This window comes from Dromiciops gliroides, chromosome 1 (genome assembly GCF_019393635.1).
Source record: "Dromiciops gliroides isolate mDroGli1 chromosome 1, mDroGli1.pri, whole genome shotgun sequence".
Taxonomy (NCBI): domain Eukaryota; kingdom Metazoa; phylum Chordata; class Mammalia; order Microbiotheria; family Microbiotheriidae; genus Dromiciops; species Dromiciops gliroides.
Window position 1 is genome coordinate 46,372,160 of NC_057861.1, and position 19,689 is coordinate 46,391,848.

Consider the following 19,689-nt stretch of genomic DNA (forward strand, 5'->3'; position numbering starts at 1 on the left):
GTTAAGCCCAGAGAGACACATCCAAGGTCATACAAGTAAGAAGTGGCCAAAGAAGGATTCAAAACCAAGCTGGCTAAGCCCACGTTCAGCATACTTTCCACTATATTACACCCCTCTATCAGGGGATTGAGAAACCTTAGAGAAGGGCCATAAAACCAGAGGACCCCCAAACTGAAAATGTAGCATAGTATATGGGGAAGTGTGCTACAGTTGGAGGCAAAAGAAACTTGGGTTTAAATATTGCCTCCAACAATGAAGTGGCTAGGTGATTCAGTGGATAGAATGCTGGACCTGGGATCAGTAAGACCCAAGTTCAAATCTAGCCTTGGCAGCAAAAAAAAAAAAAAAAAAAGAAAAAGAAAAATCCACAAATCTAGCCTTGAATACTTACCAGCTTGTATGATCCTGGGCAAGTCATTTAACCTCTGTTTGCCTTAATCCACTGGAGAAGGAAATGGCAAACCACTCCATATTTTTGCCAAGAAAATCCCATGGACATTATTGACATGATATGGTCCAAGGGGGTCACACAAAGAGTTAGACATGACTGAGCAACAACTAACATTTAATAGCTATGTGATAATTGTACAGTTATTTTACCTTTTTGAACCTCAGTTTTCTCATCAATAAAGTAGGGATAGTATTACCTACAGTCCTTATCTCACAGGGTTGTTGTGATATTCAAATAAGATGTTATATGAAAAGTCTCATTAAAATGTTAGCTCTTGTTATATTTGCTATTAACTTGTTCTCATCTCTCTCAATAATCTCACCATCACCCACAAACATTCCACTTCCTTGATCAACAATTCTGAAATAGTGCTTATGTCAGCAACATGTGTACTATACTTGGAATATACAGAGAAGATTAGCGTGGCCCCTACTCAAAGACAACCGCAAAGTTGTGGGGCGTCCCATATTTAAAGAATTCTGAAGCTATTTTATCAGAGGCCCAAGTGCCTGTCATTCCATCCCTCCCTGGTCTTGCTCCTCTTTAACCTAGTCTTCATTCCTCACAGTGACCTTTCATCCCTCCATTCCTCACTGACCCCTAGAATCCGCCCCTCTTCCAAAGCTCCCAAGGACTATAGAAGACACTAAAATCTTTTCAGTCGCCTGGTTTCAAAATCTCCAAATCACCCTCATCTCTTGACTTTTATCCTCTCAAATAGGCCTATTTACATTCTTTACACACTACTCTCCATTTCCTATCTCTGCAGTTTTGCACTGGATCATGCCTGGAATGCTCTACCTCCTCATCTCTGCCTCTAAAAATCCCACTTTCCCTCAAGATTCAGCCCAAGTACATCCTTCTGCAGGAGACCTTTCCTGTCCACTCTCTCTATATTTTTATTTATATACACACTTTTATACACCACATCTATGTATATACCTATACAGTTCATATCTATGCACACATATATAAACACTAGTTTATTTATATGTTTACATATGCATATGTTTGTATGCACACGAACATGTAAATGTATGTATATACACATATACATAGCATATATATATACATATATATGTTCTAACTGGAAAAACACCAGACACATTCCTATATAAAGATAGATATAGTTACATATATAATATGTGTGGAGACGGGGAGAGAGAGTTGTATCTGGTATCCCGCCATTTAGAAGGTAAGTTTCTTGATGTCAAAGGTGCTTTTTGCATGTATAATTTTTGTCTTTTTATCCTGAAATATGTATCTCTAGTCAAGGATGGGGTTGAAACCACCTTTTTTTTTTTTAAGCTCTCCTATCTTAATTAAGTAAAAATATTTTTAGGTACAATCATACAATAAGAACTGGGGGCAGCTAGATGGCACAGTGGACAGAGCACCGACCCTGGATTCAGGAGGACCTGAGTTCAAATCTGGCCTCAGACACTTGACACACACTAGCTATGTGACCCTGGGCAAGTCACTTAACCCTCATTGTTCTTAAAAAAAAAAGAAAGAAAGAAAGAAAGAAATACAATAAGAACTAAGGAACAGGGTCTGTACACCTCCTTGAATCAAAGCCATAGTGTGAGAAATTGGGTCATACCCTAAGCAATTCATAATCAAAGAAAGATGCTATCTTAGAACAATTTTCTATTTCCAGTAAACTTGATTCATCAAATTCTCAAAGATATCTTGGGATTTGTATTTGTAATATGGAGATTTTTCTATTGGGATACAAAGGACAGAGAGTTTCTGGTATATAATTTTGGCCACCTGATCATGTCTCTCTTTCCAGGTATTCAATAGTTATTAACCTGCAACCTGCAATGTTGGAAAGTTTCTATTATTTCCTTGCACAATCTGCCCCCCTAGAAGCTGGGCTCTAATAAGTGAGCTTCTCTCTCATCTTTGTCCTGAGCAAGGCTTCCAAGTAGTTCTTGTCCATGGCATTCCCACCTGCACCTCCCTTTCCTTTTCCAGTTATTCTTTTTGTGTTGTATTCCCTCAGTAAAATGTAATCTCCCTGAAGGCAGGGCAGGGACTATCTTACTTGCTTGTATTTTTATCCCCAGCACTTAGCACAGTACCTGGAACACCAGTAATACATATCTACTTTTTTTTTGGGGGGGGGGGAGGCAATTGGGGTTAAGTGACTTGCCCAGGGCCACACAGCTAGTAAGTGTCAAGGGTCTGAGGCTGGATTTGAACTCAGGTACTCCTGACTCCAGGGCCGGTGCTCTATCCACTGTGCCACCTAGCTGGCCCTTACATATCTACTTTTATTCCAGCTCCCTACCAACCTGTCTGTCTGTCTCCCTGCCTCTCCCCCATCTATCTATCTATCAGACAGATAGTCTGTCTTTCTGTCTGTCTTTCTGTCCATCTGTTTGTCCGTCCATCCATCTATCTATCCATCTATCATCTACCTGTCTGACTTTTCTGTGATTTCTGGGAGTCCTACATCACTACCATAAACCCCTCCATTTCATCAAACAAATCTCCCCAACTTGGCCATTTGTTTAAAGCTTATTCGTCAACATAAGTCCACGTGAATGTTATATAGAGAGGGCCCTTTGACTACCCTCTTAGATCTTAGCCCTTTCATAGGCTCCATCCAAACAATATTGGTCACATTTGATAAATATAGTGATGTGTACTTATTGTCTGCCTTTACTACTATTCTGTGAAGTGATATCTGTCCATATCAATTAAGTACCAACTATGTGCCAGGCACTGTGCTAAGTAGGATATACAAAGAGGCAAAAGAAAGTTCCTCCCTTCAAGGAACTTACAATCTAATATATGTTCCAGAAGAATTTCTACATATTTTTTTTTTGGTGAGGCAATTGGGATTAAGTGACTTGCCCATGGTCGCACAGCTAGTAAGTGTCAAGTGTCTGAGGTCAGATTTGAACTCAGGTCCTCCTGACTCCAGGGCCCATGCTCTATCCACTGCGCCACCTAGCTGCCCCAAATTTCTACATATTTTAACCTGTTTATCATGTACTCTGAGAACATCTATCATTCCTTTTCCTCCTTTTAGATTATGATGATGATGGTGGTAACGAGAAGAGGAAGAAGAGGAGAAGAGGGAAAGCTAAAGATTACAAAGGTCCATTTCAGATACTAAGAAAGGACCCAGGGACCCAGGGACCCAGGGACCCAGGGACCCAGGGGAAAGCACCACTTTCATCCACATGAATAGGAGGAGAGTGAGGAGGGATTATCTCCGGTCCAGGTTTATCTCCCTCCAGCCTACAAACTATGAAAACACTATCCAAGGCCTTCCTCAATTGCTAGATCTGGTATCTGTACAGGTCCCCAGTGTGAACTGTTAGCATCATTATTCTCACCCCTGGGTGCTAATGTGAGGTATTATCATCACCATTGGACATCGCTCCTCCCCAAAATGATCTGTACTCATCATCATTATCACCACTAACTGGTCCAGCCTGTTCCTTTAATATCCCTAAAGGAGGTCAGCTTGGCATGGAGAAATTACTTACTTGATGGTGTCTAGACTGGAGCAGAACTGACAAAGGGTGGGTTGGGGGGGGGTCCCAGTTCCTTCCCACAAAGAGAAATGGTCCTAAATGTAGAGTTGGAAAGTGAGAAACTAATTCATACAGGCCCCTGTCTTCATCCAAATGTCCCAAGATCCCTCCCAGTCCTACTGTCCTTACAAATCCCAGCTTAATTATAGCCTCCTCCTGTCTAATCATCACCATGACCCACCTAGTCTGACCAGCCCTCAAATCTCTAGTCTGAGCACTGTTTGTCTTCTCACCTGTCTCCTGATCCCCATCCTGACTGCCCAGTCTGACCATATCCCAAACTTCCAGGTCTAACTTACTTTTGAAACCCCAAAGTGACTGTCTCCTGAACTCCTAATCTTATTGTTGTTTATTCTTCTTTCCCGAAGAGGACCATGACTTCGGGGTGATGTCATCACTTGCAATGAATTGGATTGAAGTGAGGGAGGGCTGTGCAAGGTCACCAACCTCACTCTCTCATCCAGAGCCATCTGGGTCCAGTGGCAAAATATATATCAGGACGACTGGGGACGGCCCCGGATGTTTAAGGCATTTGGGTTTAAGTGACTTATTTTCCCAGGGTCACAGAGCTGGTAAGCGTCTGAGGTAAGATTTGAACTCAGATCCTCCCAACTTCAGGATCAGTGCTCTATCCACTGTGCCACCTAGCTGCTCACCCCTAGTCTAAAAATACTATGACCTGGGGCGGCTTGATGGTGCAGTGGATAGAGCACCGGCCCTGGAGTCAGGAGTACCTGAGTTCAAATCCGGCCTCAGACACATAACACTTACTAGCTGTGTGACCCTGAGCAAGTCACTTAACCCCAATTGCCTCACTAAAAAAAAAAAATACTATGACCCCCTCCATCTGTGACCCCAGACTATTCAGTCTGACCTTATCCTGATCCCCAGAACACAGTCTAACTGTTCCCTGTCTTCCCAATATGACCACACCAAATCGTGTCAGCTTGACTATGCCATAAACTGCCTAGTTCAAATATACCCAAATTCCTAATCTAACTATCCCTTTGACTCCACAATCAGACCACCCTCTAATCCCCAATATCTCTCCCAAGGCCCCAGTCTCACCATTGCCAAGAACTTCAAGGCTGACCATCTCCCAGGTCTCACCCCACCCTAGCCTGGCCATTCCTGAAATACCCAATCTGACAATCTTGTGAGCCCATTTGACTGTGCCTTCCACTCCTTTAGCCTAGCAATGCCCTTAAAGCCCAGTCTGACTATCTATCCCTTACATTCGCCGCCCCAGTTTCACTCCTCCTTGACCACCCCCCAACATTCCTACACAACGAACTAGAGTCTGACACCCTGGACTGGGAAATTCTGGGCCCTGGGAAAGATAACACCCCTTCCCCAAAATTCTTGTTAGTGTTTCTTTCTCTTTCCTGCCTAGGGATCATGAAGCCGAGGCATGAGGTAGAGGGAGTCACCGCCCTGACCTGTTAGCATGGGCCTCCTCTCTCCTAACTCCCAGAGCATCCCTACCCATATCACTCTAGGATGGCAGCCGTGTCCAGGGGTCAGAAATAAGGAAAAGTCTCACCTGTGGAGGTGCCAGAGGCTCAAGGCCCAGGAACTGGGCTTCCCTGCCTCCTTCACTCTTCTTCAGTCCCTTGGAGGGCCAAGTCTCATGGAGGGGAAGGCCACACTGGGTGCCGGGGCCTTAGGGTGGGGAGGTGGTCAGGGGACAGGGCCCAACTACCACTGCCCCTAGCTACCCCCCTGTCGATGAATCTGCTTGTTGACTGGTTTCTCTGAAATGTGACCTATTTCCTTGATACAGAGACAGGAAAGGAAAGATGACAGAGAGAAAAAAACACACCCACCGAGATGTGGAGAGGGCAACTAGGCCTTTGAAGGTTACGTCAAAGTCACAAAGCGCTGTGTATGGAGGAAAATCTTCAAGCTGGGGGCAGGCAGGATTTTCTAGGCCCCGGGGCCCAGAGGTTGTCTCACTACCCTTCAGGGAAGGTTCCTAGCATCCTCCACCCCAGAGGCCATCTTTTACAACAGCAGAGGGAGAAGTGACTGGCCCAAGGTCAGCTCTTCGGACTTCAGAATAAGAGCTCCTAACCTTTTTTATGTCCTGGTTCTCTTTGATAGTCAGTCTGCTGAAGCCCATGGGCCCCTTCTCTGAATCATATATTTTTTTTAATGCATAGAATAAAATGCACAGGATAACAAAGGAATCCAATGACATTGTAGCACAGTTCTAAAAATATTTTTACAAAGCCGAGTCCACAGAGCTCAGGTTAAGAACCCCTGCTATTTACACTAGATCATTTTATCCTGCTGTCTCCCTCACCCTTGGGAAGGGTGAGAACTCAGCCTCCCTGTGTCCCAAGTCCTGCCTCCCCACCCCTACCACGGTTACACCAACAACTAAAGGAGAGGGGGCACCCAGAGCTTGCGACAGCAGGGCTAAAGCCTACTAGTAGCCAAAGACTCCAGCCTTCCCACAAGGAAGGCACAACTGTACCTTCAGCCAGTTGGCTCCTAGCTGGAGAAAAGTCTTTTGCAAAACTTGACCAGGCTTAAATCCATAGCTGGGCCACAGTCACCAGCCCCTGACTGGGCCCCTCTTTAGAGCAGAATGTTACAGATGGAATTTTCCAGCACTCCCTGGAGACCTGTTAGAGACCAGGTTCTGAAGGACCCTGAGACCCGACTCGTCCTGGAATCACAGAATGTCAGGGCTGCAAGGGACTTTAAGGATCATCCAGTCTAACCCCTGACCTTTCCTTTTTGTAGAAGAGGGAACTGAAAAAGATCAGAGAGAGGAAGGGAGCTCTTGACCAAGGTCACAGAGCAAGGCAGAGGAGACTGAAAAATGACTGAACTGATGATGAGGATGTCTATGCAGTAAGAGACAAATATGATGAATACCGAGAAGCCAGGGAGGACCTACATGAACTGATGCAAAAGGAAGGAAGCAGACTCCCAAAAAAGAGACATGAGGAGTATTAAGGGCTGTTAAGGGGTCCCCTGAACTTGTCTTTTTGAGTTACCATATTTCCCAGAAACACTGGAATCAGAGCATGCAGGAGACCCTGAATAAGCTGACATAATTTGTTGTTGCACCCCAAGCTGGACTCCCTGTGTGTCCTTGGGAGGCAAGAAAGATGCCAGCCATCTGTGCCAGGCTGAGATACTACTTGTGCAGCTGGGGTCTTCTGCAGATAAGGGAACCTTCTTATCTTCATAGTTTAGCAGTTCCCAGGGGAAAAGAATGTGGCTTTTGCTGTAGCCCTGTTCCTCCTCATGGGGAGTGGTTTTGGTGTCCTACCTACACCTTTAATGCACTGTTCCCCCTCCCATTTTAACACCCACCCCCCTTGCTGGTATCGCCTCCTCTCTTTGTCATGCTATTATAAAAGTAAACTTCCGTAAAAACTTTGAGCTCATTGGGTTCCCATGCATGTTCATTTCTCTTGTAATAAACCTGGTTTTCACATAAGTCTCATGACGTTGCGGTTGCCTGTTGACAGAAAACACCTTCCTCCACTCATTTGCAGAGGCAAGACGTCCACAGCTGTGCAATATTTGCATATGTTTTCAGATTTTTTCAATGGATTGATGAATTTTTTCTATTCAATTTTTTTTAAAGTCTTTGTTGTTAGAGACGGCTCTGGGATGAAGAGAAAGATACAGGGGAATTTTTGTTGTTGTTGTTGTTGTTGTTGTTCAGTCGTGTCCAATTCTTCATGACCCCATTTGGGGTTTTCTTGGCAAAGATACTGGAGTGATTTGCCATTTCCTTCTCCAGTTCATTTTACAGGTGAGGAAACTGAGGTGAACAGGGTTAAATGACTTACCCAGGGTCACATAGCTAGTAAATATCTGAGGCCAGATTTGAAGGTAGGAAGATGTGTTCCTGACTCCAAGCCAGACACTCTATCTACTGTCCCACCTACCTGCTCAGGGGGAGGAATTCCCAGGGGGAATTTTAGGTGATGTCAAAATGAAAGAATTTCTTTTTTTAAAAAAAGTGAGTTGCAGATTATCACTGGTAGAGGAAGTTTTGAGGTTCTACACTGGGAATTCCCCACTGATGAAGCCATTGGCATGGGGGGGAAAAACATTGCCCAAGAGACTCTGTTAGGTACTAGTATCTCTTCTAGAACAAAGGACAAACAACAATAACAACAATAAGGGATATACAAGATGTAAGTGAAAATCCCTGCTTCAAAGAGCTTACCTTCCATGGGGGTAGGGGGTGGGGAGGGGTGGAGGTATATGGCATGTACAGAAATAAAAACAAGATTGTTTGAGAAAGGACAAAGCAATGGCAATTTGGGGGAGCACAGAAAGCTCCCCCCAGGAACCAGCACCTGAACTAAGACTTGAAAGAAGGAAAGGAGTCTTAAAGATGGAGAGGCTGAGGGAGTGTGTTCCAGGCATGAGCTATGGTAGCCCAAATCAAGCCATGGCAATGAAAGGTTGAGTTTGAGGTATAGCTAGTGGTCCATTTTGGCTAGAATGTAGAGTGTGCACAGGGAAGAAATAGGAAGTAAGAATGGGAAGGTGGGTGAGAGAAAAGAATATGGAGAGCTTTAAATGGCAGGGTGAGAAACTTGAATTTTGGAGCCACTGAAGACGTTTGAACAGATCCAACAATAAGAGGAAGAGATCGAGGAAGCAAGAGAAGGATGTTAAACAGAATCAAGGGGGCAGCTAGGTGGCACAGTGAATAAGGCACCTGCCCTGGATTCAGGAGTACCTGAGTCCAAATCTGGTCTCAGAAACTTGACACTTACTAGCTGTGTGAGCCTGGACATGTCACTTAAACCTCATTGCCCCAGGAAAACAAAACAAAACAAAACAAAACAGAATCAAGAAAACTAAACAATTACAATGATATACATTTACATATACAATTACAATGATATAAATGAAAAGTAATAGAAATCCCATGAATATCCTACTAAAGAGATAATGATACAGACCCCCTCCCTCTTGGAAGAGAAATAGGAAGATTAATGGGTTCTTGTATATGTTGTCGGAAAAGGATATTTCTCCATAGGATATTTTATCTTGATGGTTCTTTGTCACAAGAAAGAGCTCTGTCTAGGGGAGTGGGGTGGGACATGATCCACACAAAGACAAAATACATCAAGAAATAATTTTTCTAAAAAGATACAGTACAACAAGGTCCCAGAGAGCATGATAGAGGTTGGGGAGGAGAGTAGAAGATAGGGAATGAAAAAAAATTAATTTAAAATTTAAAAATTTTTTTAAAAAGAAGATAGGGAATGGAGGGAATGGCAGGGCTGAACTGAGCAAGAATGGGAGAAAAGGCAGAGTTGGGGAGGTTTTTATTTTATTTATTTATTTTGGGGGGGTGAGGCAATTGGGGTTAAGTGACTTGCCCGAGGTCACACAGCTAGTAAGTGTTCAGTGTCTGAGGCCAGATTTGAACTCAGGTTCTCCTGACTCCAGGGCCAGTGCTCTAACCACTGTGCCACCTAGCTGCCCCAGGGAGTTTTTTAATAGTAATGGCAGCCTGGAAACTCCTGAGAAAAATGTTGGTTGGATTTAGCAGTTAAGAGATTATGAGGGCACCTAGATGGCGCAGTGGTTAAAGCACTGGCCCTGGATTCAGGAGTACCTGAATTCAAATCTGGCCTCAGACACTTACACTTACTAGCTGTGTGACCCTGGGCAAGTCACTTAACCCCCACTGCCCTGCAAAAAAACAAAACAAAACAAACAAACAAAAAAAGAAAGTAAGAGATTATGAGTAGGGGGCAGCTAGGTGGTGCAGTGGATAAAGCACTGGCCCTGGATTCAGGAGTACCTGAGTTCAAATCCGGCCTCAGACACTTGACACTTGATTAGCTGTGTGACCCTGGGCAAGTCACTTAACCCTCATTGCCCTGCAAAAAAAAAAAAGAGAGAGAGAGAGAGAGAGAGATTATGAGTAATCTTGGAGGGAGCAGTTCCAGGGAATGGGTAGGATTGGAATCCAGATTACAAGGGCTTGAAATATGAGTGGGAGGAACAGAAAAAGAGGCCACAAGTATAAGCAGTTTTCCAGCTATTTGTCAATGTAAAAGAAATGATGTAGGATGTTAACTTGAGGAGAGGGCAGGGCCAAGTGGAGTGGAGAGGATTGACCATGTTTGTAGGCACAGAGAAGGAAGCAGTTGATAGGGAGAAGTTGAAGGGAGGGGGCAACGTTTGCAATGACAAGCTCCCAGCTGGGACATGGGACCAAGGGTATAAGCAGAGGAGTTAGTCTTGACCACCTCTTCTTCAGAAACTAAGATAAAGGAGGAAAAAACAAGGGATTGCGTAGAATGGTTTTGAGGTATGGAGTAGAGGGAAAGGGGGAGTATGGGATAGATATTTGACATTCTCAGTAAAGAGACTTTACCCTCTACTGAGGGGGAGATCTGTGAGGCTTCAGAGAGAAGAGAAACTTTGAAGTAGACCCTAGGTTAAGGGAGGGGGTGTGATAAGGACTAAAATAGCAAAGAATAAAAGGATTGCTATTGTGATAGTGAGAGCCCAGTTGAAATCTTTTTTTTTCAGGGCAGTTGAGGTTAAGTGACTTGCCCAGGGTCACACAGCTAGTAAGAGATAAGCATCTGAGGCCGGATTTGAACTCAGGTCCTCCTGAATCCAGGGCCAGTGCTCTATCCACTGCACCACCTAGCTGCCCCTCCAGTTGAAATCTAATAACATGGATCTGTAGTGGACTCAATGTGGCACAGCTACATGCCTTCCTCCATCTTTTACCAGTACAGGCATAGGATGGAAGAATGAACATGGTGGTGGTTGCCCATGTCAAGGTATGTCAAGGCATTGGCAGTGAGAGGACAAAGGTTTTGGTTGTAGATGCCATATTTTAAAGATATTGACAATCTAAACAGAGTCCAGAGGAGGGGCAGGCCAGTGAAAGGCCTTTGAGTATTGGTTGAAGGACCTCTCTGAAACTTTTGACACTGTTGATCACTCTCTCCTCCTTGTTACTCTCTTCTGTTTAGGTTTTTGAAACAAAACTCTCTCCTGGTTCTCCTCCTACCTCTCTGACCAATCCTTCTCTGCCTCCTTTGCTGGGTGTTCTTCCAAATCATCCCCTCTAACAATAGGTGTCCCTCAGGCTTCTGTTCTTTATTCACTCTATAATATTGCACTCGGTGAGCTCATCAGCTCCATGGATTTAATGACCATCTCTATGCTACTAATTCTCAAATCTACCCATCCTGCCCCAACCTCTCTGCTGGCTTCCTGTCTCATTGTCAACTGCCTTTCAAACATCTCAGACTAGGGGCAGCTAGATGGCTCAGTGGATAGAGCACCAGCCCTAGAGTCAGGAGTACCCGAATTCAAATCTGCTTTATCCACCTAGCTGCCCCCTTTGGCCTCTTTTTATAGCCCCAGTGTTTAGCACAGTACCTGGCACATATTAGGTGCTTAATAAATGTTTATTGGTTGAAGGAACTGGAGAAAAAGAAGACTTGGGTGAACATGATAGCTGTATTCAAGTAATTATGGGAAACAGTTTACACTTGTGCTGGGCCTCAGAAGGCTGAGCAAGGAACAGTGAGTGGAAGTCATAGAAAGGCAGATTTAGGCTGGAGATAAGGAAAAACTACCTAATAATCAGAACTGTTCAAAAGTGGAAATGGACTGCCTTGGGAAGCAATGGCTTCCTTTCCAAAGGAGGCTTTCAGTCCAAGGCAGGGTGACCACATGTTTAGGATATCGTAGAAGGATCCTTGTTTGGCCACGGTGTCAGACCGAATGGTCTCCCACTTCTCTTCCAACTCAGATCCAAACAATTGGCCAAGATTATGGGACATGGGACAATAGCTTCCCTTTGAAAAAGCTGAAGAGGTTGAGAGAGTAGTAGTCTCAGGGAAGCTAGGCGGCTCAGTGGATAGAGCACCGGTCCTGGAGTCAGGAGGACCTGAGTTCAAATCAGGCCTCAGACACTTGACACTTACTAGCTGTGTGACCCTGGGCAAGTCACTTAACCCCAATTGCCTCACACACAGACAAAAAAAGAGAGAGAGAGAGAGAGAGTAGTAGTCTCCTGACCCTCAGCAGTCCTGGCAATGATGAGAGTGATGAAATTAGATGGCACCAGGATCTAAAGGCAGCACAGTGATGCCCTGACACCAGCAATTCAGATAGCAGAGAGACACTGAGCTTGACAGTAAGGCCTAGTCTGCAGGCAGCTACTCTAATACTCAGGGAGACCGTGGAAAGGACAATGGTACCCTCATTTTTTGAGTCTTCACTGTCTTGGGGGCAGTAGCAAGCTCCTCGGCTTGCTAAGTGCAGGCCCCAGAATCAGCCATGGAGATCACGGACCAAGTGATGCTGGGACCGAAGATAGGACCGTCCTTATGAGTGGTTGAGGTGTGGAGTGAAGGACCAGCTTACAAAGTGAGGAAGCTGCTGAACTGGGAGGTCAGCAACCTATTGCAAGAGACATCAATGTGTATTTCGAAGTATGACAGAAGGGGCTAGGACAGAGAAGGTCATGAGACAGATACTGAACTCCTTGAGAAAAGAGGGAAAATATTCTTCCTCCTACTTCTGCTTTTTGGAACCCCCTAGAAGTTTTCAAGGGTTAGCTGAATTCTACCTCCTTCAAGAAACCTGTCCTGATTCCCCCTCTTTATTCATCCCTTCCCCCACCCCCCTCCTTGATCAGCCCCCTTCCCAGTGCCTATGTTCTCCTGTCAATCAATCAGTCCACCAACAGGCATGTAAGCACCTACTATGTGCCCAAATGTAAAAAGGGTGTCTTACTCCTGTCTCTTTTTCATGTGTGTGTTTATCTACAGTGCCCTGCCCTGTGCTCAACCCATAGTAGGTGCTTAATAAATGCTTGTTGATGGATCGCTCTGGCTGCTGAGATAACCTCCACAAGGATCTGGACTGGGTGATACAAATGAGTGAAGCTCAAAAGTGGATGGGTTGGGGGCAGCTAGGTGGCGCAGTGGATAGAGCACCGGCCCTGGATTCAGGAGGACCTGAGTTCAAATCCAGCCTCAGACACTTGACACTTACTAGCTGTGTGACCCTGGGCAAGTCACTTAATCCTCATTGCCCCCCCCCAAAAAAGAGGAGGAGTTGAGAGTCAGCTAGGCATTGAATGAGGAAAGGAGCAGCTCCCAGGAGCACTTTCCCTTCTGTCTTCTTGGGGGTGGGAGGAAGGGGGTGGAATATGGTCCAGGAGCAGCAGTCATCTGCCTAGTCCATCTCCAAACATGGGGTGGGGGTCAGGTGCAGGTGACAGGGAAATTAGGTGAGTAGAAGGTACCCCAGCACCCACCTCACACGGAGAAAATGTCTCTGCCTCTAGTCAGACCTTCTGTATGAGACCCTAGTGATGAAGAAAAGCTGCCGACTCCCCCGCATGTTCCTGGCTCCTGATCCCTCCAGTTCAATCCAACAAACCCACGAGTGCCAAGCACTGTACTAGGAGCAGGGGGATGTAACAATAACAACCATGGTACCTGCCCTCAAAGAGTTGATTATATTGCTGGTCAGTTGTTTCAGTCGGGTCTGACTCTTCCTGGCCCCATTTGGGGTTTTCTTGGCAAAGATACCAGAGTGGTTTGCCATGTCCTTCCCCAGCTCATTTTACAAATGAGGAAACTGAGGCCAACAGGGTGAAGTGACTTTCTCAAGGTCACACAGCTAGGGAGGGTCTCAGATCGGCCTGACTCCAGGCCTGGCACTCTATCCACTGCATCTCCTAGCTGTCCTTTCTACAAGATTAAACCTAAAGTATGTACAAAGTTAGGGAACAAACGAGGCAACAGCAAGGACCCAGCATCAGTGGGATAGTAGAATGTCAGGGTGTGAGTTATAAGAAGCCTGGAAAGGTGGGGCCAGGTTAGGAAGGGGCTTTGAGACCAAAGAGAGGGGTTTATATTGGATCCGGGAGGTGATAGGGAACCACTGGGGTTTACTGATTGTGACATGGCCAATAAGCTTTAGGGATCCTGCCCTGAGATTTCTTGGGTAGAAGAAAACTCCCTCTAAATGCAAATTGGCCCCTTCCCTGCAATTTAGAGTTGCCTGGAGTTGGGGTGTCAAACTCAAGGCCCTTAGAAAACTACAGCCCAGATTTACAAAGGAATTGAGAAATGTTTGACAAAATAAAAATACAATATAGATAATGTCAGTATTTGTTGTTCAGGCCTGTCCAACTCCTTGACCCCAGGACCATACTGTCTATACTGCGGTGGCTTCCTATTTTTTTTCTCCAGTGGATTAAGGCAAACAGAAGTGAAGTGATTTACCCACGATCACTCATCTTTCATCTGCAGTCAGATTTAAACTCAGGTCTTCCTGACTCCAGTCCTAGCGCTCTATCTACTGAACTGCCTAGCTGTGACCATGGGACTTTCTAAATTAATATGCAGCCAGCAGTACTGTATAGTAGCTACTGGACTTGGATCTAGAGGGCAAGTGATTGATTTGCCGTGGATCCCATGGCCAAAAGGTTTCAGAAGCAGGATTTGAACCCAGTTCTTCTGACTTTTCAACCAGTTCTCCAGGTGCTGTGAGATACAGCCTCTCCTATATAAAGTAATTTCAGGAGTGGGGAAGAGTTATAATAACCAGGCTGGTGGGATCAAGAATCAGGAAGACCCTCAGATAGGAAAGAGGTGTTCTTGAAGGAAATTTAGGGATTTTAAGAAGATATGAGGGGCACAGTGGATAAAGCACTGGCCCTGGATTCAGGAGTACCTGGGTTCAAATCCAGCCTCAGACACTTGACACTTACTAGCTGTGTGACCCTGGGCAAGTCACTTAACCCCTAGCGCCCCGCAAAAAAGAAGAAGAAGAAGAAGAAGAAGAAGAAGAAGAAGAAGAAGAAGAAGAAGAAGAAGAAGAAGAAGAAGAAGAAGAAGAAGAAGATATGAGGAGGGGGAGCATCCCAGGCATGGGACATACTCAGACTGGACCAAGGCAAGAAGGCAGGAGGTGGAATGCTTTGGAGAGCCCATGTCTATACCAAAGGCACAAAGCCCTCTGTTGGAGTTGGAAGCCAGGATGAGCCCCCAGTTTGGGATGAGGATTCCCCTAGAAACTGGAGCCCGGATTAATATCAGCATTAGGGTGGAGCCTGGGATTAGGGCTGGAGCTGAGGTTAGGATTGGACCCAAGGCTGTTGGGATGAGACCTTTCCCAATCTCCCTCCATCCCAGAAGTTAGCACTTCTCCAGTCCCCAAATAACTCCTCTCTGTATTTCTTATCTGTGCACTGTTCCACTCCCCAGAACAGGAAACTCCTTGAGGGCAAAGGGGGTTGGGGGTGGGGGTCTCCGGAGCAGGAGGCCTGGCCCTCATTAGGAGGCCCTTGATAAAAGCTTTGTGGAATTGACATTCCAGGATTAGACCTGGGGCCGGGCCTGATTCGGGGCACTTTCTGCCCTGGCCTTGGGGCTGCGGCCGGAACATCTGGCCAGACTGAGAAGGTCTGGCAGCTGGAGCTGGGGCCCAGACTCCCCAGCTCCCCCCTGGACAGAGGCAAACAGGCCGTTTCAATGGTTAGACCAAAGAGGGGAGAGGAGAGGGGAAAATGGAGGGAAGGAAGGCTGCACAGGGGGAGGTCAGGAGGGAGCGGAGCAGGCGGGGTTTCTGGCTGTGTGGGGTTTGGGTTTTTTGTTGTGTTTTTTTTTTTTAAATAACGCTGGCAAAATTTCTCAGGAAGCGCTCTCTCTCTCTCTCTCTCTCCCTCCTCTCCCACTCTCTCTCCCCTCTCCCTCTCCTGACCCCCCCACCCCATCCAGCCGCTGCAGCGGCTCAGGCCTCTGTGATTACAGCTCCCTTCCTGCCGCCACAGCTGGCCGGGAGGAGGGGGAAGAGTCAGCTGGGGCTAGGGCTGGTGCAGCAGGCGCCGGGCCCGGAGCCCGGAGTCCGGAGTCGGGAGTCTAGAGCTGCGCAGCCTGCCCACTTCCCTGTGTCCCGCTGGGTCTCACGGGGGGACCGGCTGCCCCCAGCACCAAGCACCACCCAAGGGGCCATCCCAGACATCCAGGGACCAGGAACCAGGTAAAGGCGTCGGTCCATCCTGTCCCGCCTCCTTCCCCCGCTTCCAGAAGTAGATGCTTTGTGGCTCTACTCAGAGGAGGAAAGGGGGTCGGGGGTGGGAGTGCGGGGAAGCGGCACACTGCCTTTGGTCTCTTGGAGATCTCAGAGCGGGGAGGGAGTGAAGCGTGGGGGGTTGCCCCTCCCCCCCAGGGACGCAGACCAGCCACCCCCCAGCTCATCATTCAGAGTTTCCATAAGAATTACAAGTTGTGTGACAGCGATGAGCTCAGGAAACCATGTCAGAGAGAGAGAAAGAGAGAGAGAAAGAGCTGCAGAGACACAGAGACAAAAAACAGGCAGAGACACAGACCCCCAGAGACTGAGAGCATTCCAAGCAGCTAGTGTCTCAATGTGAATGTGTGTTTGAGGGTTTGTGTGGGAGAGATCTTTTCTGTGCGTGTCTGGCCAGCTCTGTCTCTGGGATGCCTGCCCCTGCCTGCCTTCCACTCTAATTCTCCTGTAGCAGAGAGCCTGGGCTGAGTGAGTGAGAGAGTGAGTGAGAGAGTGAGTGAGTGAGTGAGAGAGTGAGTGAGTGAGTGAGTGAGTGAGTGAGTGAGTGTGTGGGCTCTCTCCATCTCTGTCTCTCCACAGCTGTCCCAGGGGAACTGGGCCCTTTAATTACCAGGCCACATCCTTTGGCTCTCCCCCAGCCCTTTTGGTTCCCTGCCGCTGCTGCAGGCTCCCCTACCTCCCCTGAGGCCTGGGATTGGATGCCAAGAGCCCCATGCCCCCTCCTTTCTGGCTCAGGCCCCAGCGCCCTTTGCTTGTCTCTGTGGCCTCCTGGGGCCTGGCCACGCTGGGGGTGGGGGTGGGGGTGGGGGTGGGGTGGGGGTGGGGATGGGGGTGATAAAACATGGGATCCAGTCAGCCCAGTCAACCTGAGCAGGTTCAATGAATGAGACTAGACACAAGACCAGGATCCCCAGGCCAGTCCTAAGTCTGGGTTTCCAGTTTGGTGTGGGGGTCGGGAGCATACTGTGTGACCCTCTGTAAACTGTGGGCATCCCCTACCTATCCCTGCTCACTGCCACCCAGGAAGCCACTGGGAGCTGGGGACAAGCCAGAAAGGACAGGACTGGGGCCCCGGAGGACTCGACCAGGGGGACAGGGTGGAGACTCTAAACAGCCGCTCAGGAAGGGCCTGACTAGGACTCTGGGCCCAGGGGGTGGGGGAAGGGCACCTTCCCCAGCTTTGGTTCAATTTCGCAAACAAGGACTGGGCGCTTAGAGCCCCAGGGCTTGGGGGGGGGGCTCAGCCCCCTTCCCTAACCCCCAGCCCCAGTTCCTGAGGGTCTGTAGAAACTCAGCCCCAGCCTCCCCTCTCCCCTCTGTGAAAACCTGCAGCACCATTACCCCAATCCCCTGTTAGTTAGAACAATGTCCTGCCCCCCTCCAAGCCCTGAAAATGGGACCCCCCCCCCAGTCCTCAGGAGGAGAAGCACCTAAAAAGAGCTGAAGGGAAGATTTAGTCACTAAATGGATGTTTAGCCGGAGGCCAGTCCTGGGCTCTACTGTCCTGTCGGGGACAGGGATGAGTCACCCGGGAGCCCCTATGCTAGGGAGCTCACAGTCAGCCTGGAGGGAGGAGACAATTGAAAAATGAAATGACAGCACATGGAGCCTGAAGGAGTCGGTATGTCCTGTGAGAACAGGCTCTGGAGTCAAAGGGTCTGGGTTTGAATCCCGCCCCCACCACAATGCCTGTGAGACTCCATGCAAATCTTACCCTCTCCAAGCCTCAGTTTCCCCATCTGTTATAAACAGGAGATGGAATTAGATGATCTCCAAAGTCCCTATAAACTCTGAATCCTAGGGGCATATGAATTAGAATTATATGGTAGGGGCAGCTGGGTGGCGCAGAGGTTAGAGCACCGGCCCTGGAGTCAGGAGGACCTGAGTTCAAATTCAGCCTCAAGGGGCAGCTAAATGGCACAGTGGTTAGAGTACCGGCCCTGGAGTCAGGAGGACCTGAGTTCAAATCCGGCCTCAGACACTTAACACTTACTAGCTATGTGACCCTGGGCAAGTCACTTATCCCCAATTGCCTCACCAAAAAAAAAAAAGAAAGAAAAAGAGAATTATATGGTAGAATAGGGGGCAATCCAGGCTGCAGAAAACCAGAGAAAACTGGTTACCCCAAAGTGGAAGCACTGCCTCATCGGGTAATGATTTCCCTGTCAATGGAAGATTTCAAACAGAAGCTCAATGACCACTCCTTTGGGATGTGACTGAGGGTGCTTCTTGGCCAAGTAAATACAATGTCACGTGTAAAGGTAATATTACACAATGAGTATACTAAAGAGAAGAATAACAAAATGCTGAGAGGTAGGGGGGCAGGGGGTTCATTCCCCAAGTTTGGGGTGGGAAGACTTCCTGGAGGAAGGATAAAGAAGGTACCCAGTCAGGTGATTCAGAGAGGGAAGACAGAAATAAGGAAACAGCCCTGATTTGGCGGGGAAGGTGACCCACAGGCAGGAGATGGAGACCGAGGTCAGGAGTTTTTGAAAGAGGAGTCATCCATCCACAGACAAGTGATGAGAGGCAACCCGAGATGGGATAGGACACTTGACTTGGAGTCCAGAATTCCTTGGTCAGATCCCACCTTGATATTTACTAGCTTTGTGACCTTGGAGAAGTCACTTAACTTCTTCAGTGTTTTCATCCAGATGAGGAATGACAAGGTTGGACTGGATGATGTCTGAGGTCCTTTCCAGTTGTTTCTTCAGTACCCAGACCCTAAAACCATGGATAAGAATAGAATAGCTGAGAGGGAAGGGGAGGGGGGAGAAGAGGGGGAGACAGAGCGTTGGGAAAGAATCCTAGGACAATCACAATGGTAGAGATCTCAGAGGACACTGAGCTCAACCTTCTCATTTTACAGATGTGGAAACTGAGGCACATCAAAGAGAAAGGACTCACCCAAAAGCCATATATATTGAGCAAAATAGAGCTGAGATTTTTTTTTTTTTGGTGAGGCAATTGGGGTTAAGTGACTTGGCCAGAGTCACACAGCTAGTAAGTGTTAAGTGTCTGAGGCTGGATTTGAATTCAAGTCCTCCTGAATCCAGGGCTAGGGCTCTATCCACTGCACCACCTAGCTGCCCCAAGAGCTGAGACTTTAAGCCCTGCACCTTCCTGGCTTGTTCCTTCTCTGTCACCTTCCTGCCCCCTTTTCAGGGTGTAGCATCTCCTGGTGTGCCCACCTTGAAAAGGAACCAATAAAGAAAGCAGAGGAGGAGAAGCTAGAGGGGGAGGAGGAGAACCAGGAGGAAGCAGTCAGAATGAGGTGGTGGTTGGCAGAGAAGTGAAAGAGGATGAGGCCACTGAGCTCTTAGGAGGTCACCAGTCATGGTTCTCCATGCACTTTGCCAAGGGGTCAAGAATGAACATAGAGGGGGCAGCTAGGTGGCACAGTGGATAGAGCACCGGCCCTGGATTCAGGAGGACCTGAGTTCAAATCCGGCCTCAGACACTTGACACTTACTAGATGTGTGACCCTGGGCAAGTCACTTAACCCTCATTGCCCCACCCCCCAAAAAAAAAAAAAAGAATGAACATAGAGGGCAGGAAACTGAGGAAGGAGTGGGTGGAGAGGAAGAGAAAGCCTTAGCTGTTGAG

At 47.4% G+C, this 19,689-nt stretch overlaps 2 protein-coding genes and 1 non-coding gene across 4 annotated transcripts in view; 2 read left to right on the forward strand and 1 right to left on the reverse strand.

The window, feature by feature from the left end:
- The window catches only part of LOC122743591 (tyrosine-protein kinase ZAP-70), a 197,620-nt gene that overhangs the window by 38,296 nt on the left and 139,635 nt on the right, over nucleotides 1-19,689 (reverse strand). The window contains exon 1 of one of the 2 annotated variants that reach the window (XM_043988661.1): nucleotides 5,549-5,747. The exons of the other annotated variant lie outside the window; for it this stretch is intronic. The gene's annotated coding sequence lies outside the window, so the exon portion shown is untranslated. Of the gene's footprint in view, nucleotides 1-5,548; nucleotides 5,748-19,689 lie in introns of those variants that run through there. 2 annotated transcript variants of the gene reach the window in all.
- On the forward strand, nucleotides 820-924 carry LOC122737741. The gene has a single exon (XR_006354527.1). It is a non-coding gene; the product is annotated as a U6 spliceosomal RNA (small nuclear RNA).
- ADAMTS10 (ADAM metallopeptidase with thrombospondin type 1 motif 10) overlaps nucleotides 15,768-19,689 on the forward strand; it is a 35,835-nt gene continuing 31,913 nt past the window's right edge. The window contains exon 1 of the mRNA XM_043988626.1: nucleotides 15,768-16,032. The gene's annotated coding sequence lies outside the window, so the exon portion shown is untranslated. The remainder of the gene's footprint in view (nucleotides 16,033-19,689) is intronic.